Source organism: Chelonia mydas, chromosome 8 (assembly GCF_015237465.2).
Source record: "Chelonia mydas isolate rCheMyd1 chromosome 8, rCheMyd1.pri.v2, whole genome shotgun sequence".
Taxonomy (NCBI): domain Eukaryota; kingdom Metazoa; phylum Chordata; order Testudines; family Cheloniidae; genus Chelonia; species Chelonia mydas.
Genome location: NC_057854.1, coordinates 51911930 through 51937636, shown reverse-complemented (window position 1 = coordinate 51937636; position 25707 = coordinate 51911930). Strand labels below are relative to the sequence as shown.

Genomic DNA, 25707 nt, shown 5'->3' with positions numbered 1-25707 from the left:
CTTACTCACCATTTTGGGGCTCCTGTGGGTTATGTGCGCTCGCTTTGGGATGGGCAATTTCTGCTATTGTGTAGACTGTGCTTGTCTTTAAGTACAGGCGAATCATTGCTTTGTCTGGTGTGAACAATGCTGCCTCTGTTAAGTGTTGCATTTTGCCTTTTTACAGATTCAACCTTGAGATCTCAGCCATCTGTGTTATCACTGGCCGAAAGACTTAGGAAGAGGCCATGTAGAAGCAAAGAGGACATGTTGCAGGAAGTAATGCAGTAGTCCCTTAATGAAAATCAAAAAGCGCAGGAGTGGCAGGAGAGTGAAGGGAGGGTCCGCCAGCAGAATGCACATCGCAGGCACCAAAGCATGGAGCGGCTGCTAAGCATTATGGAGCACCACGCGGACTCAATAAAGGCCCTCGTAGCAAAGCAGGTGGAGCACTACCATGCCTGCCACCTCCTGCAGCCCTTCTCCCAAAACTCTTTCCCTTGTGCCTCCGTGTCACCTCCAACTTACTTTCCCCAACATCCTGGTTCTTATTGCCACCAGCTGCCTCCAACACCTGTGGCTTCACCACCGATGATGCTGGATCACAGAAAAGCTTCTCCAGCTGCCCAGACTGTTTGGAGGGACTTAAGATGAGTGTGAGGCAGGTGAACAAAGTTGTCATGGAGTAGGAAGCACAACGTAGACTTCTCTTGCTGGATGGTTGCACGAGGAACATGTGCAAGAACTGGAAGCCAACGTAGCAGCGTGGACTTCAGGGTGCCAGTTAGAAGTCTCATAGCCGCATTTAGCTGCATATTGATGAGTTCCATGTGCAAGCTTCTTCCCCAGACAGCTGCACAGATTCAGCCGTAGAATAAATGAAAGCCAGCATTGCTGTTCATAGTGTTAGCGCATCACAACCCCAGCTAGAACCTGCTCGCTTTTGGAGGATACTGAGGCGACTCTTTATTTTATGGCTCACCTGCTTCAGATGTTGTTAATAGGTAGGCTCCAAGTGAGAGTGACTCAAAGATAGTAGAGTTAGGATTGTGGGTGATTGTCTGGCTACAGAAGTTCACGTTTAGCATCCTTTTAGCTTCAGAATTGCTGAGATGGAAAGCTGACAACACTTTTGTTGATGGATTGGGTTTGAGCCAAAAAGTACTAAAAGTAATTTTCCATCCTCTTCAGATCAGCAGTAGGGATGTCTTCTGCTTCCTTGCAGTCTGTGTTGTTAGTGCCAGGTCATCAGCATAAATTAACTTGCAGCATGCTGTTTTGGGCACATCATTTATATATAAGTTAAAAAGGGATGGTACTAGCACTGATTCCTGTGGGAGGCTATCACATTCCAGGGTGCAATCCAGACCAATGAGGGGCTGTGTCACAACCTGCCCTGCAACCTGGGGTGCCTCACCATGCTTTGCTGCTGTAGCTCCCAGCCCGGGCCCCTCACAAACAGCACGCAGGTCACACACCTTGAGTGTCGGTGTAAAGCAGCAGCCTGCCAGCAACACTCCAGTCACAGTCTGGCTTCCACCAGCCTTGGTTACCACTTTCAGGGTGACCCCAACACACTCCAGTCCAGATTTTCCCCAAAAATGTGTGTTCTGCACTGTACAGCCCTCTCCTGGACAGTTCAGATATTAGAGGTCCATTGCCCCGTAAGGGATCAGTGTACAAGAGTTTGCTACTTTAATTGGAGTTACCAAACAATTCAGTGTAAACACAGCACTTGATTTGATTAAAGAATTAAAGAAACAAGTTTATTTAAGTTTTAAGTGAGTACAAGTATAAAGCATTAAAGTCAGAAATGGGTACAAGGGAAATAAAGATAAAACATTTTCTAGTGCTAAAATTTTAACAAACTAGACCTGGTTCAAGGTGAAATTTACTTCTTCTTTAATATTCCCAGCAACAGGACTGGCCAAATTCTCAAGTCAGGACAGCTCCTTTGTCTTTTCAGGTGAAAGAGCGAGCAAGAGAGATAGCGGGAGAGAGAGAATACCCGTGGTGTTTTACCCCTCCCTTTTATAGTGCAGGTTTCAGAGTAACAGCCGTGTTAGTCTGTATTCGCAAAAAGAAAAGGAGTACTTGTGGCACCTTAGAGACTAACCAATTTATTTGAGCATGAGCTTTCGTGAGCTACAGCTCACTTCATCGGACGCATACTGTGGAAACTGCAGAAGACATTATATACACAGAGACCATGAAACAATACCTCCTCCCACCCCACTCTCCTGCTGGTAATAGCTTATCTAAAGTGATCATCAAGTTTCCAGCACAAATCCAGGTTTTCTCACCCTCCGCCCCCCCCCACACAAACTCACTCTCCTGCTGGTAACAGCCCATCCAAAGTGACCACTCTCTTCACAATGTGTATGATAATCAAGGTGGGCCATTTCCTGCACAAATCCAGGTTCTCTCACCTCCTCATCCCCCTCCAAAAACCACACACACAAACTCACTCTCCTGCTGGCAATAGCTCATCCAAACTGACCACTCTCCCCACAATGTGCATGACAATCAAGGTGGGCCATTTCCAGCATAAATCCAAGTTTAACCAGAACGTCTGGGGGAGGGGGGGTTAGGAAAAAACAAGGGGAAATAGGCTACCTTGCATAATGACTTAGCCACTCCCAGTCTCTATTTAAGCCTAAATTAATAGTATCCAATTTGCAAATGAATTCCAATTCAGCAGTTTCTTGCTGGAGTCTGGATTTGAAGTTTTTTTGTTGTAAGATAGCAACCTTCATGTCTGTGATTGCGTGAGAGATTGAAGTGTTCTCCGACTGGCTTATGAATGTTATAATTCTTGACATCTGATTTGTGTCCATTTATTCTTTTACGTAGAGACTGTCCAGTTTGACCAATGTACATGGCAGAGGGGCTTTGCTGGCACATGATGGCATATATCACATTGGTGGATGTGCAGGTGAACGAGCCTCTGATAGTGTGGCTGATGTTATTAGGCCCTGTAATGGTGTCCCCTGAATAGATATGTGGGCACAGTTGGCAACGGGCTTTGTTGCAAGGATAGGTTCCTGGGTTAGTGGTTCTGTTGTGTGGTATGTGGTTGTTGGTGAGTATTTGCTTCAGGTTGGGGGGCTGTCTGTAGGCAAGGACTGGCCTTTCTCCCAAGATTTGTGAGAGTGTTGGGTCATCCTTCAGGATAGGTTGTAGATCCTTAATAATGCGTTGGAGGGGTTTTAGTTGGGGGCTGAAGGTGACGGCTAGTGGCGTTCTGTTATTTTCTTTGTTAGGCCTGTCCTGTAGTAGGTGACTTCTGGGAACTCTTGTGGCTCTATCAATCTGTTTCTTTGAAATGAATTTTCCTGAGGGTTACTGCTAGATAAAATTCCTTCCAGCTGTGAGCAGGGAGACATGGGATTTCATAGTGAAAGAGGTTCCATATTGTTTCATTGTTACAATGAAAATCGATCTATTCCTGCCCCCCTTTTCGGCCAAAGAATGGCCACTTGACCGATGACTGCCAATAAACTTTGATGCCACCAGGTTAGTAGCATCAGCTTGTCCTTTGTCTTTAAGGAACTGGTTTACCTACTCCCCAGGCTTGTCTGCTAAACACATTTCAGTCATAACTTCAGCTTATGTTCATAACTTTACACATAATGTGGCTACACACATTTCACCATGATATTATTGACCAGTGACTTGTTTGTTTTCAAATGATATCTGTACAAAATATGCCTTGTGAGGTATTATTACAGTGATGTATAAGGTGTGAATACAGGGGTACATTATGTCCCAGAGGCCATTGAGCAGTCTCCACTTTTTGCTAACCTGACTTCTGAGATGGACCTGGAACATTCTGTCCATTGTAAAACTCAGAGCTGAGGTTTTCAAAAAATTTGAATTTCAGAATAGTGGCGTTGGATCCAGAGCTGAACCGTCTCCTGCCCCTCCATAGTTCAGAGTGTTCTTACCTGAGGTTTTGGTTTACCCCACGCTATATAAAAGGGCATGTGCAAAACAGTAATCTGGATGCAGGTTCAATTTACGCCACTCCCACAGTTCATGGGCATTTGTATCTGAGAGTACAAATTGGGCCCTTCTTTAAAATCCACACTACATTCTTCAGCACATTGTAAAAGTTTTAATGCATGTTACATTTTAAATCTAAGCTACTTGACAATGCTTAAATTAACCCCTCAAGCATTCAAATTCAAGCTGGGTTATTATAATATATATATATATTATAATATATATCCCCTGATCACTTTAGATAAGCTATTACCAGCAGGAGAGTAGGGTGGGGGGAAAGAAAACCTTTTGTAGTGATAAACACGCATTTTTTCATGGTCTGTGTGTATAAAAACATCTTCTGTATTTTCCACAGTATGCATCCGATGAAGTGAGCTGTAGCTCACGAAAGCTTATGCTCAAATAAATTGGTTAGTCTCTAAGGTGCCACAAGTACTCCTTTTCTTTATATCCAACTAGTGAGAGCCCACAAGTCAAAAGCAATTCTCACAGGGAACTCAGTACCTTTTCATCACTAGTCAAGAAATGGCTTTAAAAGCCAATATTTTTGCGAGTGTGCTGTCAATAAAGTCTTTGACTTTACTGTAGAGCCCTGTGAGCTGCTGAGTGATAAAGCCTAAAGTCAATCAATAGCAGAGCTGAGTTCAATAATGTGTCTGATTTACGCTCCCTCCCTAAAGCCTCCTTCTCTCCCAGCTTTTAGAAATGCAGGGTGAAATCCTGGCCCCACTAAAGACAATGGGAGCTTTGTTATTGACTTCAGTGGGGCCCGGATTTCACCCATAAGATTTAACTCCCCTGGCCATCTTCACAGATATTTCTTCCCAACTTTCAAGCAGTCTGGAATCCTGGGAATAATACATAAGATAGTAATTGCCTAGTTTGTTGACACCCAGACCTCTTATTCACAGGCCGGTCCACATCCCAGAAAACCTCATGATGAAATTCCAATAAACTCTCAGGCAATTATGTGAACATAAGAATGACCATACCGGGTCAGACCAAAGGTCCATCTAGCCCAGTATCCTGTCTTCCAACAGTAGCCAATACCAGGTGCTTCAGAGGGAAGCCCTTCTTCATCTTTCTGCTCCAGTCCAGTGAAGCCTGCGCAACCCTGACTGGCAGCAGCCCATTCTACTCCAACAAAGTCAGTTCCACTGCAAGACCCGTCCTGCAGAATTAAACAGCTCTTGTGAATTTCAGATTTGCATCCAAACTTTTCCAGCATTTGAGGAATGTAGGGAAAGGCAGAGGGCAATGTGAAAGAGACAGGAGAGATGGGTGACAAGCAAGACAGGCAGGGGAAAGAACTAGAGAGCCAAGAAAGAGGAAAGGGAAAGAAGATTAGGGAAGGAGAGCAAGACAGAGACATCATAGAAGGAGAATAGGAGCGACAATGGTTGCTGGATAATAGAACAGTTAGTAGAAGGGCATTTCTAAACCTGAGCAGCAAATCTGCAAGCAATCAGATTTCAGATGGCGAGTCAAGGACTTTTCAATATTTTTTAACCCTGGTTAAAATCTCTGGTTGATAAGTGTGAATGCAAGTGTAAGAATTTCCGTTCCCTGTGCTTGAGATATTTCCTCCAGGCCCCTGCTCTCCACACTTGCACTTGTGAACATGTATGCATTTCAAATTCCAGAGCCAACGTTTCTCCGTATATGACATAGCCCGCTCAGGAAAACAAATGGGTTGAAACAAAATAACCCTGAGCTCCTACCAATCTCTTCTTTTGTTTGTGGGGAAAAAAAATATAATAATAGTTTGGATCCTAGAAAGCCCTTCGGCTTTGCTTCCAGTCCGCTCTGGGTTTCAGATAAAAAAGGTCTCCACTCCCTTTTGGAAATGGGCAATGATAGATCTCCAGGATGACTGCTATGGCATTTAATTATACCAAGGTACTTTGTTCCTTTCTGCTCATCCCCCATCGCTGTAGCCCTGCTAAGATCCTAGTGTTGGAAATCTTGACCCCGCACGCAAGACTTGCATTGAGGTCAGTGGGAGTTCTGACTGAAAAGGTTTGTACTAGCTAGCCCTGATTTTGCAGTATAGGAGAGTTGATCGCAGAGATTTTTAACCTGAAGGATTTCTTAGGTGACAGACAAATGGGAGAATTCTCCCTCTTCAAGACCCAGCCGTTCAGAGGCAGAACCCCCAAATGAGAGCTTTGCCCCCTTGTTTTAAGGCCTCAACTAAGTGGATCCCAGCTAGCACGGGACATCTGGCCCTCTAATGTCTGAAGTGAAGAGGCTGTGGGAACCTGGGGTTTGAAGGAACCAGGATGGGTGATGTCTGTATTTTTGCCTCTGGGCCCCCAGGGCTGGGCCATGCCCTCTCTTTTGCCTTGAGGGCAATTACAGAATTAGCGGGATTAAACATCTTCGTGAGTGCCTCTTGGCAAGAGACATTGACTTTATTTAATGCTCATACATAATTGCTCTAATGGTAGCTCAGTGGTTTGAGCATTGGCCTGCTAAACCCAGGGTTGTGAGTTCAATCCTTGAGGGGGCCATTTAGGGATCGGGGCAAAAATTGGGGATTGGTCCTGCTTTGAGCAGGGGGTTGGACTAGATGACCTCTGAGGTCCCTTCTAACCCTGATATTCTATGATTCTATGAGAAGTACTTGATAGCTTGGGGCCAAATTCTGCACTCATTGACCCTGATGTTAACATAGTTTTTTCCTTAAAGTCAGTGGAGTTAATCCAGATTTATACCACCAAAACTGAAAACAGAATGTGGTTCTTAATCTGCATTGCTTTCCACTGTACAGCACAGGATTCTCTGAGAGAGAGAGAGAGAGAGAGAGAGAGAGAGAGGGGCTCTATCAAGCCTTTTATTGTGGTTTACAGCTGCCACTGGCTGCCTGCATATGAGGCAGGAGGGCGGGGCAGGTTCAGGACTAATCCTGTACCTTTGCCCTTCTCTTCACAAGGCAGCTGTGAACCAGTATATAGTTATTTCCAAGCCTGGTATTGACATCCTTACTTAAGCAAAACTCCCATTGACTTGTACAGGATCTGCTCCCGCTCCTGTTGCAATCCACAGCAAGACACCCATGGATTTCAGTGGAAGAAAGGATCAGGCCCTTAGCACAGTTCTTTAAAGAAGACAGAAAGCTGGCATTAACTAAAAATGATTGAGCAAAGAAATACAGATAGGAAACAAAGGCACTTTCACCATGGAGACGAGACAGCACTCGTCCAAAGGCTGCGCACTTCAGTTAATATGCTGCTAGCAGTTTTCAAGCTGTTCAGAGGATTTGATCCTGCACTCCCTCGGCACACAACCCCAAAGAGCAGTTCCTCTGACCAGCCAGGAGTTTTAACTATCAAGGGGGTTGCTGGGGGGAAGGGGGGGAGGGGATGCTTTTCTAAGACTTCCTGGGTGATTTTTCAAAGGCGCTGAATGCTGGCTTAATTCTGCTCCCATTAAAGTCAAGGGGAGGGAGGGGAGAAGAGGGGTGTTTGCACTGACTTGCTGTCTGGTTCTGCAAGTCCCACCTGTGAAGCTTAAGAACCTGATTCTGCGAGGGTCCTGCTGAGCACTCACCTCTCTACTGTGGTCAGTGGGAGTGGGAGGAACTCAGCACCCCACAGAATCGGGCTCCCACTGACCTCAGTGCAACACTGAGACAGAGGGTGGACGCTGCCAGCTGGAGGGAGTAAATGAATTTCTCATAGAGTTTCAGCACAGGAAAGCTGTACACATTACTGTCTGTTTATGGGTTGGATATCAACCGTGCACTTGGAGGAGCCATTACTTTATGTGTGTAAGTAGCTGAGCCAAGGCAGGCTTTTCCCCATTCTGAGACCAAGAATGGCTTCCTCCTTTGAACAGGGAGGGAGGACAGGCTGATTTTATTCCAGGATCGCATGTGGTCGGCACCATGCTTTCAGTCTTTGTAGCTAGAATACATAATAACATACACACCTGCATGCAGGCAGGGCATTCTCAGGAGTGGTGCCAGCACAAGCCTTTATTTTGCCCCCTGTATTTGTTACACTCCTGTCCCATCCACCCTCCCAGTACTGAACAAAGACCTCCCCTAGCCTCGTCCTCCCTTCCAATATAGGCTAAAGGCTCCGTGCTCCTATCTAGCTTCTCCATATGAGCTAGACACGACCCCTCTTGATACGGGGCGGAGATCTACCTAATCACACCTGCCTTCCCAATAAGCCAGAGATTCCCTGCTCTCCTGTTACAGGATGATGCAAGATCTGCCACAGAACTGGAAGCCTCAGTCAGTCAGTTAACAGAACTAAGACCTGCTTCGAGAGAGACAGAGTACTTAACACACCCCATGGCTCAGCACAGGCCTTCACTGCCTCTCCGAAGGAGCTTCATCTTCATGTACACTTCATAAATAGGGCAGAGACCGCCCCTGCTCCTTCCCACTCCCCCAGCTGAGGTTAGAGACCCAGTTACCTCCACCTCCACTCCCAGGGCAGGACAGAAACTGCTCTCTCCATATTTGCCCTTCCCATACAGGCTGGAACTCTGTCCCAGCCCCAACCTCAATATAAAATCTGGGTTTCCAAGTATCCCCAGGGCTCAGGAATTGGCCTGGTGACTAGTCATTAAACACAAGGGCAAGTCCCTTTCCAGTTCAGCATTTCAGCAAATACATAGTACCTGCAAACCACATTTGTTTAATGTGTTTAAAAACAAAGTATCAGACATTGCTATCTGCAGTGTAATTTCAGCTGACTGCGTCTGCCAGAATAGGAATGGATTTAAAAGGGAAGCAAGGAGACTATGTACTTGCACTGCAGTATGTGCTGTTCACACAGGGTTATAATCAGCACAGGAGTGGTGCAGACAGGTTGACCTTATGGCCTTGAGAATGCAGCCCTGAAGTGACAGAGGCATTTCAGAGGGGCAGGCAGGCACTGAAAATCCCAGCAATCCCCAATCCTCACCTCCATCCAAATGCCTAGTTGATATAATGCTCTGTATTCTGTATTTCATCCTCTCTGCTCCCCACGTCTGGTGGAACTCTTTCCCCCACATATCTAGGAGCTGATGCTGTGAGTAGTTCTCAAGCACAACCGAAGCCCCTATTCTCTTTTAATACATAGGTTATATGGGGTTCAAAGCTCTAATGGAAAGTGTAGACATAGTTAGGGTGACCAGATATCCCATTTTTAAAGGGACAGTCCCATTTTTTGGGACTTTTTCTTATATAGACGCCTATTAACCCCCACCCCCTGTTCCGTTTTTTCACACTTGCTATCTGGTCACTCTAGACACAATAATTTACATCCTCTGCCTTCTTGGTGAGGGAGAATAGCAAGGTGGCACATGAACCCCTCCCTTTGGGGAGGCTAGCCACACGGCCTGCCCCTTCCACCAGAGCCCTGAGAACCTCTCCTCCCCGGGTTGGAGGAGCCCCGGCCGAACTGCCCCAGGCCACTGGCTAACACCCACACCAGGCTACCAGCCGCCCACCAGCATCGGCCCTAGCGCTGGGCTGCTGACCTCCAGCCAGAGATGAGCTTCCTCCGGCTTGGGGGAGAGGGCAAAGCATGGGTGGGGCCAGGGCTTGGCTTAGGGGAGGCTTAGCCTTGCTGGCCTATTATACCCGCCGCCCATGGAGAATACCAAAGCAAGGGGCACTCCACTGCACTGCACAGCACTACAGGATGCACAGTGTCACTCCTCTTAGAGGAAGTAAAGTGTGCCGTTGTCAGCCAGCACTTGGCATTGGTATTGGCATATGTGCTTGTTGACCTGGGGGCTGCCCATACTGCCTAGTCCATGTGCCCTTGGGGATGTGGCGGGAAGGCTGGCCCACTAGGGAGGGATTGACCCTTGCTGCTTGCATGGCTAGGAGACTCTCAGCAGGCTCTCTTCCCTCTCCTTGTGCTCCAGGTGATGACAGTGAGCCATCTGTCATGTTTTGATTGAGGTGGATTCTTTGCAAGCACTCTGACACCTGTGCTTTGTCCTGCATATAGAATGTTTCCCATGCATGGTGGGGGTAAGCTGACTAAACCGAGCATGAGATGTAGAGCCAGGAGCCCCCCCCCCCCCAGTCTGTTCCTGGCTTTGACACTGTACTGGCCTACCCCACGTTTTGCAACAGCAAAGCTGCACTGCGCCATATCCTTAATGTAGATCTGGTGTTCTTTATTATTTGTATTACCTTAGTGCCTAGGAGCCCCAGTCACAGACCAGGACCCCAACGTGCCAGGCGCTGCACATACACAGAACAAAAAGACAGGCCCTGCCCCAAGGAGCTTACAATGTAAGTATAAAACAAGTGACAACTGATGGATGCAGACAGACTGACGGGAGTACAAGGAAACAATGAAACATATGACAAGCCATCATCTTGGCCACCACCAGGGAGTGTACTGGGGACCTCAAGAGAGAAAAGCACAAGTCTACAGCTTGTGCTAAAGAACCAGCTTCTCCAGCTGAGAGCTGTAACAGACCCATGCTTGGCAGATCGAGCACAGTGGGAACCTGTAACACACAGTAACCAGTGGGTTATGGACATGCTGCAGTAGTGTAAAAAGTGACTTGTATCAGTGCAGCTTGCCTTGGTTTGAAGAATATGGCTACACCAGTACAAAAATCCCTATAGGGCTAACCCTCAGTCTTGGGCAAGTTACTGAATGTCTGTGCCTCACTTTCCCCACCTGTAAAATGGGGATCTCACGCTGCATGTTCTTGGAGGTGTTGTAAGGCTGCATGTGGGAATGTTTGGTAAGTGCTAAGTACTATTACTGAGAAGTACAGTAAGAAAAGGGAATTTTACAAGGACTCCTAGAGCATTTAAAACACTCATTCTCTAAGGGGTGGCCATGATTTCTTTAGCTATTATAGCTGGAAGTGTTCTGCCATTTGCTGGGGGTCGGGGGTGGAGAGGGAGATTGAATCAACAGCTGTGCTGAGGGAAAGCTTTCCATATTAAATACATACCATGCTAAATATAAACCAACTTTTAGTCCACATTTGGCTAGGACCTTCCTTAAGAACTTGAGATGGAGCTGGGGGAACCTTCTGGTGGGCATTCCTGCTATCTGGGGGCAAACTATGTCTGCGCTCTCCCTCTCAGTGCTGTCAGTTTCGTCATTTGGCAAAGGAGACAAGGAACTAGCACCAGTGAAGCATCATTGGCTGGTTAGGGGGAAGCAGAAAAGATTTGTGGCAACTTCAGATATTTGGCTTTCATTCCAGAAAGCCATCCCGCCCTCTCTCCAGCTTCGTCCTGTGGGTTCTTTTCCTCCTCCCTCAGTCTGCTGTGGTTCCTTATTTTGAGGTCTTGTGCAATCCTGTATTGCTGCTTATTTTCTACAACTTAATGCAACAGGAAATGCAGCTCTGCAAGGGAAACCCTGTCCAGAAATTACAGGTCAGCATGCCCAGCTTTGAAACTGGGCCAAAGAGACAGGCCAGCAAGATAACAGGAAACCCAAGCTCGCTGGTACTTAGTAACACATTAAAGGAGAATACCGACACGGATGATTTACATTTGACTGTCTCCTATTAGTGGATTATTCATGGGACCTATTTCTGCTCTCACGCTGACGTAAATGGGAACTAACTCCATGGGCTTCAAGGCATTTACACTAGTGTAATTGATGGCAGAATTTTGCACAAATTGTTCAGTCCCTGAGCATAACACGCTTTTAAAGTCACAGCATTGCCAACTTCAAGCATTCAGAAATCATGAGTCAGGCCACAAAGATCAGAAGATAAATCTTCAAAATAAGGAGATTTTAAAAATTACAAATGTTGGGTTATTTTCATTTGCCTTCTTGCTTCTAAGCAATGAGAGTTCAAATGTTTTTCTCAGCAACAGTGTGGGCTAGAAACTTCCTTTCTCAAAAAATGAAAGCAGAGATTCTCACCAAAGCACATTCCCAGGAGCTGAAAAACATCAGTTGTTGCAAGGCCAACAATAACATTGTGTGAATGCTTGGCAGCGCTGATAATAACTCTAAGAAATAACCCCTCTCTGAGAGCCTGTGTTCTGAGGGGTGGCTAGCAAATCACTCCAATGACCTATACCTAATATTCTCTCTTTTACTTTCGTTAATTCTAATTGATTCAGCTTTATTACGTGAGCTACCACTGAAAAGTTGCACACGCCCCACTAAAGTGGATAAAGAAACCTATTTCTTACTGGTTTTAGAGTAGCAGCCATGTTAGTCGGTATTCGCAAAAAGAAAAGGAGTACTTGTGGCACCTTAATCTCCTTTTCTATTTCTTACTGTAACATACAGCTGTAAAAGGGAAGGTGAGCCAACAGCCTGCACCTTGACAGGACTTTTAAAGAAGCTGTGATAGTAGGACTGAAACAAGGATCTGAAGACTACAGGAGACAGAGTCAGACTTAAGCTGCCCTCCAGTGGCAATCTGCTCAGGAAAGCTACACATGATTATACAACACCCCAGGACCCAGTTCATAGAGAGCTAGGACTGCTGCAGACTGCACAGGTTTCTTTGCACCGTTTTACCTGCCGAAGAAGAGCCCTGTGTAAATGCAAAAGCTTGTCTCTCTCAGTAAAAGAGATCACCTCCCCCACCTTGTTCTTGACCATGTCTCTGTGGAGAATTTTAAGTCTGAAAGTGAAAATCAAATACTGAAAGATTGTTTGCTCATCCCAGGAGCTTGTGTGGCAGCACCACCCAGAGTTCGGTGTCTGCTCCTGACTTTGCGCTAACAGAGCTGGGGTCTTATTGCTCAGGCCGTACTGGCACCTGATTGCAATCCTATTGCAGCCAACCTATCCAGGCTTGCAACAAATGGAGCAGGAGGGCAGACAGCTTGAGTGCCAGTGGGGAAGTCTCATGCCAAAGGTGATTGGGGTGACACAAAGATGTCTTAAGCTCTTGGGCCAGAGCTGTGTGGAAGGCAAAGAAAAATTCCTTTGCTTACACTGCAGCATGCACAAAATCTGAGATAGGAAAATGGGGCCTGGTGGCAGATAGCTTTGTTCTGCCTCATTGCTGTCACCTGGTGGCTTATCTGAGTCCCTCCTGCTATGAGGAAATGTCCTGTCATTCTGCAGATGAAATTACTCTGATTCATATTGAGCTATGGGTCTGTTGGACCAGAACAATACCTTGAGGAAACAAATGCCCAGTCTTCTCTAGTTGAGTGTTGGCTGGCTTTGCTCAGGGAGGCACAAGAGGGGTCGAGAGAACTCAGGATGTGGACCCATTTCCTTCCTGGCTGGTTAAGGCCAGTGGGGAAGCGTTGCCTCTATTGTCAGAGACTAAGACTGTCAGTGCCTCCCTTAGGGATGACAGAATGTTAGCTGTCCTTAAGGAAACATTGAGGTGGCTGCTTCTCAATAAACTGTTGCTCGATGTTGATGATCTGTATCATTACAGAGAGGGAGCATGGCCTAGTGCATAGAGCACTGAACTGGGACTCAGGAGGAGAGATGGGTTCTAATTCCTGGCTCTGCCCCAACCTTGGGTGAATCTCTGTGGCTCTGTTTCACCTTTGTTTGTCTCACCTATTAAAGTGTAAGTTCTTCAGGGCAGGGAATGTCTCTTGCCATCTGTCTGTACAGCATTCAGCACAATGGAGCCCTGATCTCAGTTGGAGCCTGTCAAGGTTCCTTCCCCACTCTGAACTCTAGGGTACAGATGTGGGGACCTGCATGAAAGACCCCCTAAGCTTATTCTTACCAGTTTATGTTAAAAACTTCCCCAAGGTACAAACTTTGCCTTGTCCTTGAACCGTATGCTGCCACCACCAAGTGTCTTACACAAAGACCAGGGAAAGAGCGCACTTGGAGACGTCTTCCCCCCAAATATCCCCCCAAGCCCTACACCCGCTTTCCTGTGGAAGGCTTGATAAGAATCCTCACCAATTTATACAGGTGAACACAGACCCAAACCCTTGGATCTTAAGAACAATGAAAAATCAATCAGGTTCTTAAAAGAAAAATTTTAATTAAAGAAAAGGTAAAAGAATCACCTCTGTAAAATCAGGATGGAAAATACCTTACAGGGTAATCAGTTTCAAAACATAAAGAATCCCTCTAGGCAAAACCTTAAGTTACAAAAAGACACAAAAACAGGAATATACATTCCCTCCAGCACAGCTTATTTTACCAGCCATTAAACAAAAGGAAATCTAACGCATTTCTAGAGAGATTACTTACTAACTTTACAGGAGTTGTAAGGCTGCATTCCTGATCTGTTCCCGGCAAAAGCATTACACAGACAAACCAACCCTTTGTTCCCCTCACTCCAGATCTGAAAGTATCTTGTCCTCTCATTGGTCATTTTGGGTCAGGTGCCAGCTAGGTTACCTTAGCTTCTTAACCCTTTACAGGTGAAAGGGTTTTGCCTCTGGCCAGGAGGGATTTTATAGCACTGTATACAGAAAGGTGGTTACCCGTCCTTTTATATTTATGACAGAGCCTCTAGGTCAGTGTTTCTCAAATGCGGCCACCAAGGGCTTTTCTTGCAGCCACAGGGGCAATGGAGTGGGTGGGAAGAGGCAGGGCGGGAGGGGGCTGGAGCCCAAAGCCCTGTGGCCAGAGCCTGCCACCCCTCTGCCCCACCACCCCAGGACTGAAGCCTAAAGCTTGAACCCCATCACCCCTGGGAAGGTGGGGAACTCACCTGGTCCTCCAGCATTGTGCCGCACTGCTGGCAGCCCCAGCAACCAACACCAAGGCGGTGCATCCAAGAGCAACAGGGAGGGGCCTCTACTCCCCTCCCCCCTGCCCTCCCTCCAATAACAGCCCAGGAGGCTGTGGCCACAAGAAAAGCCCCTAGTGGCTGCATTTGAGAAACGCTGAGCTAGTCCACCCTGTTTAATGGATCATTCCGCACTAACTCTTGGTCTTTTCTTATTCCATATACATTCTAACAACGTCCTCTGTATTCCTGCTACGGTTTGATCTGGGACAGGGGTGGGCAAACTTTTTGGGCCAAGAGCTACATCTGGGTGGGGAAATTGTATGCACGGCTGGGGCAGAGGGGTTGGGGTGCGGGAGGGAGTGCGGGGTGTGGGAGGGGATGGGGTGTGCAGGAATGGGTTTAGGGCAAGGGATTGGGGCAGAGGAGGGGTGCGGGGTGTATGAGGGGGCTCAGGGAAGGGGGCTGGGGTGCAGGAGGGGTGCAGAGTGCAGGAGGGGACTCCGGGCAGGGGCTTGGGGTACAGGAGGGGCGTGGGTGCAGCAGGGGGCTCAGGGCAGGGGATTGCGGTGCAGGAGGGGTGCAGGGTGTGACGGGGGCTCAGGGCTGGGAGTTGGGGTGCAGGGTGCAGCAGGGGGCTCAGGGCAGGGAGTTGGGGTGCAGGAGGGGTGCGAGGTGCAGGCAGGGGGCTTAGGGCAGTGAGTTGGGGGGCGGGGTGCAGGATGGGTTTGGGGTGCAGGCTCCAGCCCGGCGCCGCTTACCTAAAGCGGCTCCGGGGTGGCAGCAGCGTGCACCGGGGCCAGGGCAGACTCCACGCGCTGCCCTTGCCACGCCTCCAGGTACCTCCCCCGAAGCTCCCATTGGCCACAGTTCCCCGTTCCCAGCCAATGGGAGCTGTGGGGGGCAGTGCCTGGAGGCAAGGGCAACGCACAGAGCCCTCTGCCCCCTCCCGCCTCGGAGCCCCAGGGACGTGGTGCCTGCACAGGGCCTGTGGCACCATGGGTGGGCAATGCAGCAGGCCAGATCCAAAGCCCTGAGGGGCCGGATCTGGCCTGCAGGTCATAGTTTGCCCACCCCTGATCTGGGATGATCACAAAAGGATTTTGAAACAGGAAAGATTTCCTTGGCAAAACATTCATCATGACTGAGGGTATTCTTCCCACGCAAGAAATTACATCCTTCTCCCAGCGCTCCAGATCTTTTTTCATTTACGGAGGCAGTGGTTTGATATTTAAATCATAGAGCTCTTCTAGGTTGTTTGAGATCTGAATTTCCAGGTGTGTGACAGAATTTGTTGCCCATCTGCACCCATATGTTATCTGGAGGAGTGACTCCTCAGAGTCTGACAAATTTATAGCGGACCTTTTGGATTTGACATAATTGACTTTAAATCAAGATGCTTTCCAAAAATCATGCATTTTTTTTAGAAACTAATTTTTAGGAAATGTTTGGTTTAGATAACAATAATGTTACATCGTCTGCATATAAAGCTAGGTTCTGATGTGTACCTGCTAGCTTTATTCCTGTGATCGATTTTTCCTTGTCCTCTGTGCAAAAGACTTCATGGCGGTGCAAAAAGGAAAGGAAACAATGGACTTTCCTGCCTGCCTAGTCCTTCTGGGTACTTCAGACAGGGGAGATTCATTGATTCCAAGGCCAGAAGGGACCACTGTGATCATGTAGTCTGACTTCCTGAATAAACGGGCCACAGTACTACCCCAAGGTAATTCCTAGCCATCTCTTTTAGAAAAACATCCAATCTTGATTTAGAAATTGCTAGTGATGGAGAATCCACCACGACCCTGGGTAAATTGTTCCAGTGTTTAATTACTCACAGTTTAAAATTTACGCCTTATTTCCAGTCTGAATTTGTCTAGCTTTAGCTTCCAGCCATTGGATCCTGTTATAGCTTTCGCTACTAGATTGAAGAGCCCATTTAACCCCATTAACTCGTGCAGCTGCTTTTGGATTGGTGCAAAGAGCAGTTATCCATTTAAGGAACAGGGGGCCAGTGTTCATGTGGGACAGGGCTTGAAACAAAACGTTCCACTCTATTCTATCAATGGCTTTCTCTGCAGCTAGTAATAACAAAATTAATGGATTTTTTTTAAATATGACATTATGGGCAATTCCAAGTACTCTCCGAATGTTGTCTGACACTCATTTATCCTTAATGAATCCAGTTTGATCTGGGTTTGTAGAAAATGAGAGCACAGACTGCAACCAGCCAGTTAGTATTTTTGCTAAAATCTTTGCCATGGTTCAGCAGTGACACGGGTCTATAAGAGCTGCATTAAGTTAAGGTCTTTTCCAACTTCTGAGAGAACAACAATAGTAGCTTCTTTCACAGGTTGTAGAAGTTCCTCCCACAACAGAATAGCATTGCTGGTACCTCCCCAAGGGACCCACTAGTCCCTTGTTAAATACTTTGTAACATTCCGCTGGAAAGCTAGGAGATCCTGGAGTTTTACCACTTTTCATACTTGCTACTGCCTCTAAAATTTCTTCTTCTGTATTTTTCTATCTGAAGTTTTTAAGTTGTTCTTTGGCAAGCCTGTCCCTTCACTTCTTTTTGAATAACTTCAGAGCTTGTAGTATCTGAGGTACAGAGGTTCTTATAATAAGCAGCAAAAGTGGCACATATTTCATGAGGGTGTGCAACTATCTTTTGGTGGAGTAATACTTTGGAAGCTGCAATTTCTATTGACAAATGAAATGCTGGATTCATTTTATCCCTTCAGGTTAGCATATTACAAACTGCCAACACGATCGTTTTAGGAAGGAGATTCTGCGATTACAGCTAAACCAGCAGGAGGATCAGTGCTCTCTGCAACAAAGATGTCTTGTCTGGCATATGCCCCTTTGGTCAAATTTAACTCCTGAAAAGCAAATAGCCAAATAAGTTGTTGTGGCTCTGTGATGGGGTATCCACCCCACACAAGCTAGAGCAGGTTAAATTAGGTCAATTAACCTTACATGCTGCACCTGGAGGAGAGCCAGGGATCAATAAAGCCTAATGGAAGATGAAGTTCAGATGGGAAAGAGCAGGTTGGGCTTGTATAAAGGGATGAAGCTGAGGGTGGGGGTTAGAGGGGAAGTAGTTTCTCTCTGGGAGAAGGGAGGTTTCTTTGGAGGCTACAGAGCCTGGCAAAAAGTTAGAGGGGACATAGCTATAGTTACTCCCTGGGAGGAGGGGATTTTGGGCCAGTAAACAGGGGGGCAAGAAGACAGAAAAGGGAAGTAGGAAGGAGTCCAGGGAAATAACAACAGGGTCTGGGGGCAAGCAAACTGTAGTTGCTGCTAGATATAGGGTTGCTGGGCTGGAAGCCAGAGTAGTGGGTAGGCCTGGGTTCCCCTACCATCTGCTGGGAAAGTGGCACAGGACCAGGCCTTGGAGTGGAAGACTATCTGGAACAGCATGTGGACAGCTGATCCAGAGGGACTTTGAAATCTCTGAGGAGGAGGACTGTATAGTAACCTGGCCAGAGCACCGAGTCACGAAGAGGGAGTAGCGTGAGTCCTGGAGAGCGAGGAGGGAATATGATGTGAGCAGCCATTGGAAGGGGGTGTCTGAGCTGAAAGGAGCTAATCCCCAGACACAGACACAAGGAGGTGCCCCAACGATAACTGAACTCTGTTGCAGGCTGCTACTGAATATGACTGGACCCCAGTGCTGGCTGAGCTGGCTGAAAGCAAAAGGCAAGGAGACAAAGCTGGCAGTGAGGTGGGATGGAGAGTGGATCGGCACTGGAGAAGGAAAGTGAAAGCTCATCCAAGGAGCACAGAGCCAGACAGCAGAGGGGAGTCAGAAGCAGTAACAGAAGAGAAATATTGTCATTTGCTACCCTTTGTTATGTATTCATAAGGGCTCCCCAGTTGTCACCTCTGATCACTATGAAGTACTCTGATGAGCTGCCTGCGGGATGCAAAGAGCTGTCCTCTGTATCATCAACCAGAGAACGAAGGCACTTTATGCTTGCAGAAAGAGACTGCCTGGGAGCCCTCATAAATACATTATAAAGCACCAGCCATCTCATGGTGGCCCTATAATATATTCATCGACTCTGTTCTCACTCTGCACTTGGCCTCCCCCAGCCCCAGAGGACTGTGTAGACTGCTGTCTCCTGCTCTCAGCTGGCACACAGGCCAGGCCCAGATGCCTCAGGTCCAAGCAGAGGCCTCCCAAGCCTAAAGGTTTTTTTAACGCTTTTAAATTTAATTAAAAATCGCCTCCCTCAGTCTGTTTGGAACAGCCCATTGGTCCAGAGGTTGCTGCCAACCGTCTAGCAATCTGGAAGTATGTTGGGGGAAAGTCCTTTAGCTCCTCAGTGATGGCCCCTGGGGAGCAGCCCAGCAGTTCCTTAGGGGCTGTCTGTTGGGAGTCAGCCAGCGGGACCCTTTGGAGAGATCTGCTGGGTGCTGTGCAATCTGTGGAAGAGGCTGGTTGTTCCCTGGGAGCTTCACTTTCTCACAGACAGTTAGAGATACATGTCTGCTTGTCTCACACAAGTGTAATGTTATCACCCACATGACCAGTGGGCTGGAGCCACTTTCCTGCCCGGTAGCTCTTCTCAGGGGATTGTAAGAGAACCAGCAGAACGCTGTTCCAAGGGGGTACGCAGGTCACTGGAGAGGAATTTGTTCCATGTTTCCTTCTTGTGGAATGGACGGGTTGGAGATCAATTCCTCTCCATCACACTGTACTTTCTGTTATGGCACTGCTGTGACACTGGCATACAGATGGGTTGCTCACATATGTGCTGCCATGGGAATATGTCACACATACAGCCAATGTCTCCACTATAGAGACGATGGACTGCAGTGCACTCAGTGACTTGACCTCAGTGAACAGGCACAGGAAGTTGAGGCCAGTGTGCTGGTGCAGGTGAGTATGTTGAGCTGCTGTACCTGACAGTCTCAGGAGCAGTTGCTCTGACAACAATGAAGCACCTAGCTTGCAAGCTGTCACCTGGTCCCCGACTCTTTGGGGTTCTAGAAGCTTTTTGGATCAATTAAACTCAAAACCCAAGCTCCTCCCTGAACTCTGCTTTGTGTGTTCCTTTGCTTCGCTGAAGTGAATTCAACTGTGGTCAAACTTGACACCAAAACAGGAGGGTCAGCAAGCAAACAAGGCAGCCTGGAAAGAATACAGCACTGGGAGCTACAGGCAACAAGAGGAGGAGAAATAATCATATGAAGTCCTGTGCCCAGGGAGAAGAAACAAGCCATGCAGATTAGAGGCTTTCATTTGAAATGTTTTTTCAGTGAAAAATGGCTTTTCAGTCCTTTGTAAAAAAACTACAACCCCCCCCAAAATGTTCTAGTTTGAAAACTGAAAAAGTTTTGAGGGTTTTTTGTTGGTTTTTTAATGAAAACCAAAACATTTTTTCAAGAAAAATGTCAGTGTTTTTACTGCAACTTTTTTGTTCAGAAACAAGAGATTTTTCCAGTCAGCTCTGTTGCAAATATACAATGCGGGATTGTGACAGGGCTTACTCTATTCACCGTTCAGCAGTGCCTCCTTGTGGCTTTCCTGGGGAATTATCTCTGCCACCTAGTCTGCCATCCCTTCTTGTGGTTACTCAGCGTGTCATTCCACTCTCTCACTCCCTCCATGGCCCCTCTCATGCACTGGGAACTGCAGGGCTTTCTTCTTCATGGCTTAGCAGCTCTGGGCTTTTACTTTCCCAGCCCTCACAGCTTCTTCCCTGGACTGCTGCCTTCTCTGTCCTTACAGCTTCCTGTTCTTCCCCCTTGCATCCGGGAGTATGACTGAAGGCATCCCCCATGCAGCCTACCAACTTCCTCCCTGCCCAGCTCCTCCCCCAGCTGGACTTCATCAGCAATTAGGCCCTAGCATTCCCTGGGTTTCCACCCGGTGCAGCCTAAGACTAACTGGTCTAATTTACACCGTCAGGCCTTTTGTGGGGTGGACACCGCATGACAAGGGTATAACCAAGTTGCAACATTGCATTAAATGACTTGATTTGCTCCTTAACAAGTGCCTTTAAAATTGTTTTTACATGTGACTATTGCTTGTTGCAGGGAAGTATGAAATGGGGACTGGGAGAGGAGATACCTCTTTGTACAGCACTCAGCAGAACGGGGCTGGCGTACCTTTGGGTGCTACCATAATGTAAATATTTATTAGCTGTAATAAGATCTCTATCTTAAAGCAGGCAAATGTCGGAGGAGCCCTGCTTTAGAAAAGGCACTGGCCAGTTTGGGAATTTGGGTATCAACTTTGCATTGAAAATTAATCTTCCATTTCTCAAAGATGATTCTGGCCTCTTCATAAAAGTGCTCAGTTAAATTATTATTGATCAGCTGCTAAGGAGTGAAAAGTTATAAAACAGAGTCAAGGGCATTACTCCAGGTGACCCTATCACTTCCAGATGTGTGCAATGCTCTGTGTCTGTTCATGAGAGCACGGGAGCCAGGCTAAGTGTTGTCCTTTTGATGTGATGGACAACTGTTTGTCTCTACAGCGAGGTCTCAGACCTGTGTATGTGTGTGCATAACAGAGGGAGAAAACCTAATAAGAAAGGGGAAAATATTCAAATAAAATGTGATTTTTCTTTGACGGAGCCATAAGTATCAAACTCGGGCAAGAAAAGCTCTATGCCAGGGGTGGCCAGCCTGAGAAGGAGCAAGAATTTACCAATGTACATTGACAAAGAGCCACAGTAATATGTCAGCAGCCCCCGCATCAGCTTCTGCTCCCAGCGCCTCCCACCCACTGGCAGCCCTGCCAATCAGCGCCTCCCCCTCCCTTCCTGCATCTCCCTATCAGTTGTTTCGGGGCATGCAGGAGATGCTGGGGGTGGGGGAGGGGAAGGGGGAGAAGCAAGGACATGGCAGGCTCAAAGGATGGGGTGGAGTGGGGGCAGGGCCTGTGGCAGAACCAGGGGTTAAGCAGTGAACACCCCCCGGCACACTGGAAAATTGGCGCCTGTAGCTCCAGCCCCGGAGTCGGTGCCTAGACAAGTAGCCGCATATTAACTTCTGAAGAGCCACATGTGGCTCCGGAGCCACAGGTTGGCCACTCCTGCTCTATGCCCATCTGTTACTGGACAAAGCATTAAAAGTGAAAAGTGGACACTACTGGATGTTTATCCAGACTTCAATCCCACCCTGCCAGAAACACGTATGTGCCACACCTGGCAGATCCTGCTCAGTAGAGGCCTAGGATTAGGATAGGAATGGGGGTCTTCAGGTCTGGACAGAGCTGGTTGTGGGAAGTTTACGAAGTGCCTGCCCCACAATGCCTAGCTCAAGCAAGAACAATTAGCTCTCCATTTTTTGAGAGGCCCAAATTTAAGTAAAATGTGAGTTCATAGTGTGTCTATTTGCCATGATTTCACTACAAATAAATGATGGGGAGTAAGAGTTAGAGGGCCTAAAGTCAATGGTAAAGCTCCCAGTGGGCAAAAAGTCCTCGAGAGACTGGGGAATGCTGCTGAATTAATATGTCTGGTCCTCGGTGTGACCCAGTAGAATCTGCTCTTTAATTCTAAGTTTTGGAGTCATGGAACACAAAGGATATTTCCTGAATTTAAAAAGGAACCTTGCTAAGATATCAATAATTGTTTGACTTGCAGTCAATAGGAGTTGAGTGTGCGAGGAACACAGGGCCAGGCCCTCTCTATTCATTCCTTCAGCACAGGTATCTTTATTCCATTCATACCAGGGAGTCAGATATGCCCAACATACAGTACTAAAAAAGGAAGGGTAGTCTTGTGGTTAAAGCCCTAGGACTCAGGAGACCTAGGTTCAGTTCTTAAGGCTATAACAGACTTCTTGTGTGACCTAAGGTAACTCAATCTCTCTGGGCCTCACTTCTCCATCTGTACAATGGAGATAATACTTTCTTTCTCCGATCCTTTGCCTGTCTTGTCTACACAGATTGTAAACTCTTTTTCAGGACTCCAGATATGGAGGTGCAGGTTGAAGTCAAGGCCTGGGTAGGAGGGGACTCAAGAACGTGGTCCGAGTTCAGTCTAGGGGGTTAAGGCCAGGAGCAGCAGTCTGTACCAGTATCATGTTGTAGGATTAGGTCAGAGTTTAAGATGATGATGAGCCACACCAGGTGGGAGCCAAGTGAGTCAGCCAAAGCAGCGCTAGTATACCGGAGGCAAGGTCAGGTGTCAGGAGTGGGGCAGGGGACCAGGAACCAGGAGCAAGGCTTGGGTTAGGAATAAGGCAAGTTATCAGGAGTACATAGCAGAGTCTGTTTACAGCAGCAAGCCAGTGATCTGTCTAGTTGCACAGACTGCTTCCAGGTGTTTTCCTTAGGCCTTAAATAGCATGCCTGTACTAACTTGGAATGCAGTTGCTATTTAACATCCTCCCCAGTTACTGATGGAACAGAAAGTATTTCATTATCACTATATGATATAAATATATCATTTTGCTTCTTTCTGAATACAGAACAGAAATATTTATTGAATACTTCTGCCTTTTCTGTACTATAATTAATAATTTTACCATCCTTGTCTAGTATCATACCTATATCATTGCTAAGATTCCCCTTTTTCATGTTTTTGATATATTTAAATAATTCCTTCTTGTTGTCCTTAATCTTAAAGGCCACAATTTTTTTTCATTGATATATTTAGCTTCCCTTATCAACTGTCTGCATTTCCGAGCTGCCAATTTATATTCATTTCTATCAGCTGATCTAGCTTTCCATTTGTTATATACTGTGTTTTTATTTTTTATTACTGCTCTTACCCACCATCTTAAGCAGGATGGTTGATTAACCAAATAAACCTTCTTTCGTGACTGCGATGTTATTTTGTTAAGAATGTTTTTTTTTCAAATGATCAATTTCCCAATTACCATCAACATTTTTATATTTAAATGTTTGCTCATGATTTCATTCAGCTTTGAGAAATTGGCCTTTTTAAAGCACTAACAATGTGTATTACGGGTCAGAAATATACTCTGTTTGCACATAGCAGATGGATTTAGATCGTGATCACTTGCACTTAAGCAACAATTAACTGATACCTCCGTGATCAATTCATCTTTATCCACCAGATTGAAGTCTAATACAGAGTTACTTTTGGTTGGTTACAATACTTTTTGTGTTAGAAAGTTTCCATCTATAACTTTTAGACGCTCCAAGGATGTTTCACCAGTGACAGGATGAGACTTCTAGCATACATCTCCAAGATTGAAATCCACACTGACCCATAAGCATATCAGTTTCTCTCTCTGAATTGTCTATAATTCCAAGGCAGGTAATGGTATATTTGATATCACGTGTAATGTAGTGGTTCACCATCTCCATCCTGGGTGTTTTTATTATAAGAGAGAATAACAAAAAAAAAAAGCAAAAAAAAAAAAAAAAAAAAAGGCAAATTAAGCTAACAGAAAGAAGTTAGCAGATTCATTCCCCCTCTGAGGCCCCCTAAGAGAAAACCCTGTTTTGCACACAATCCTTTTCTACCAGTCAGTCCTCAGTCCTCCCCAGTGGTACTACTGCCACACTGTCCGGCTTGAAGTAGTAATAACAAACACCAAACACATAGTCTTCATGATCAGTACCCCCACTATAAAAATTGTTCCAGACCCATGCTGTTCCCCACTTGTCTGACTTTGTTCTAATAACAATCCCTAGTTCTACTCCCTCCAGAGTCCCAATGCGCTTAGTATTTGATCGGTAACATCCATTCATTTCCCCTTCAACATGCCTCAGAGCTGAAAAACCTCTCCCTTACCTTGTATCCTGTCCATGTGTCTGTCCATTTGCCACTGTGACTCTCTTCTGACGACTTCACAAGGATCAGTGCCCTGATCTACAAAGAACAATTTTTAAACGTGGTATCACCTAATTTTTAAAAATGTGGGAAGAGCCAGGCAGTCCCCAGCCCTTCCTGCTCTCCTCTCCCCCCATGCTTCAACTGGCCCCAGCTTCAGAACCATCACCAACTTGGCATCACAAAGGGGCTGAGGGTTTCCCAGACAACCTGGTAACAGGACAGTGGGACAACCTATCGAGGGGACTAAGTGCACTGGCCTGATCTGAGCCTAACAGCCTCTCTGAGAGGATTTACCCCAATCCTGCTGGTTTTCTCCTCCTAGTTGGGTTTCTGGGTGCTAAGGATCACCCAAAGCTGGAAGTTTGTCAGGGGACAGTTTGAGGAAAGTCTTGGGAAAGGTATGAGTGGTTTCAACCCATATGAGAGCTGCCGGATCCCTTGATATTCCAGTTATGCCTCATTTAAAACACAAAACCATTCCAGTGTTACCCAGTCCTGCCCACAGCATCCCCTACTATTCTAACTCCACTCCACTCCCCCTAAAAAGTGTTATGTTACCTTAATTATAGGTTTTGCTATCCGCTCTATATACACCATAGTGTAGTAAAGGATAAAGAGAAACAATAGCTGTACTCCATATCTGATGGTGAGGGCAAATGACACTGCAGAGACCTGTAATCAATTATAGTTATCATGCTCCTCAGATGCTCTTTGCATGTTGATCTGTCTCTGGTAGGACTACTTCTAACATTTCAAACCTCTTAGTTCTGCTTCAAATGGCTGCCTTTTAAAAATCAACCTGACAAAAATATTTCCTTTTCCTCCACAGGTGGAATTTTCTTGGGCACGGAATGGCAATATTCAGTCTTCCTCTTGTGAGATGTTTAAGGTCTAATATCTCACATCCTGTTTAGATTAGAACTGAAGCTGTAGAGCACTGGAAAAGGGAGGTCCCCGGTGTTCAAGTGGAACATGCAGCATGTCCTTCTAGCCCAGGTGTTCTCAAACTGGGGGTCGTGATTAAAGTAACATAACACTCAGGAGGTCACGAGGTTATTACATGGGGGGTCGCGAGCTGTCAGCTTCCACCCCAGACTCCAGCATTTACAATAGTGTTAAATATTTTTTAAAAGTGTTTTTAATTTATAAGGGGGGGTTGCACTCAGAGGCTAGCTGTGTGAAAGGGGTCACCAGTACAAAAGTTCGAGAACCCCTGTTCTAGTCCCAGTAGGTCCCAACATATCAGTACAAAGTCATGATAGCTATATATGTGTTAGTTATTAGAACTGGTTGAAATTTTTCATGTAGGAAGTTTTCCCGCCAAAAAGTAAGTTTTCCT

At 46.5% G+C, this 25707-nt stretch overlaps 1 long non-coding RNA gene across 1 annotated transcript; it reads right to left on the bottom strand.

Moving 5' to 3' along the window:
* Positions 1 to 2090: 2090 nt before the first annotated feature.
* On the bottom strand, positions 2091 to 25120 carry LOC122461511. The gene is made up of 3 exons (XR_006283448.1): positions 24963 to 25120; positions 10395 to 10397; positions 2091 to 2134 (listed from the first exon to the last, which is right to left on the bottom strand). It is a non-coding gene; the product is annotated as an uncharacterized LOC122461511 (long non-coding RNA).
* Positions 25121 to 25707: the final 587 nt, after the last annotated feature.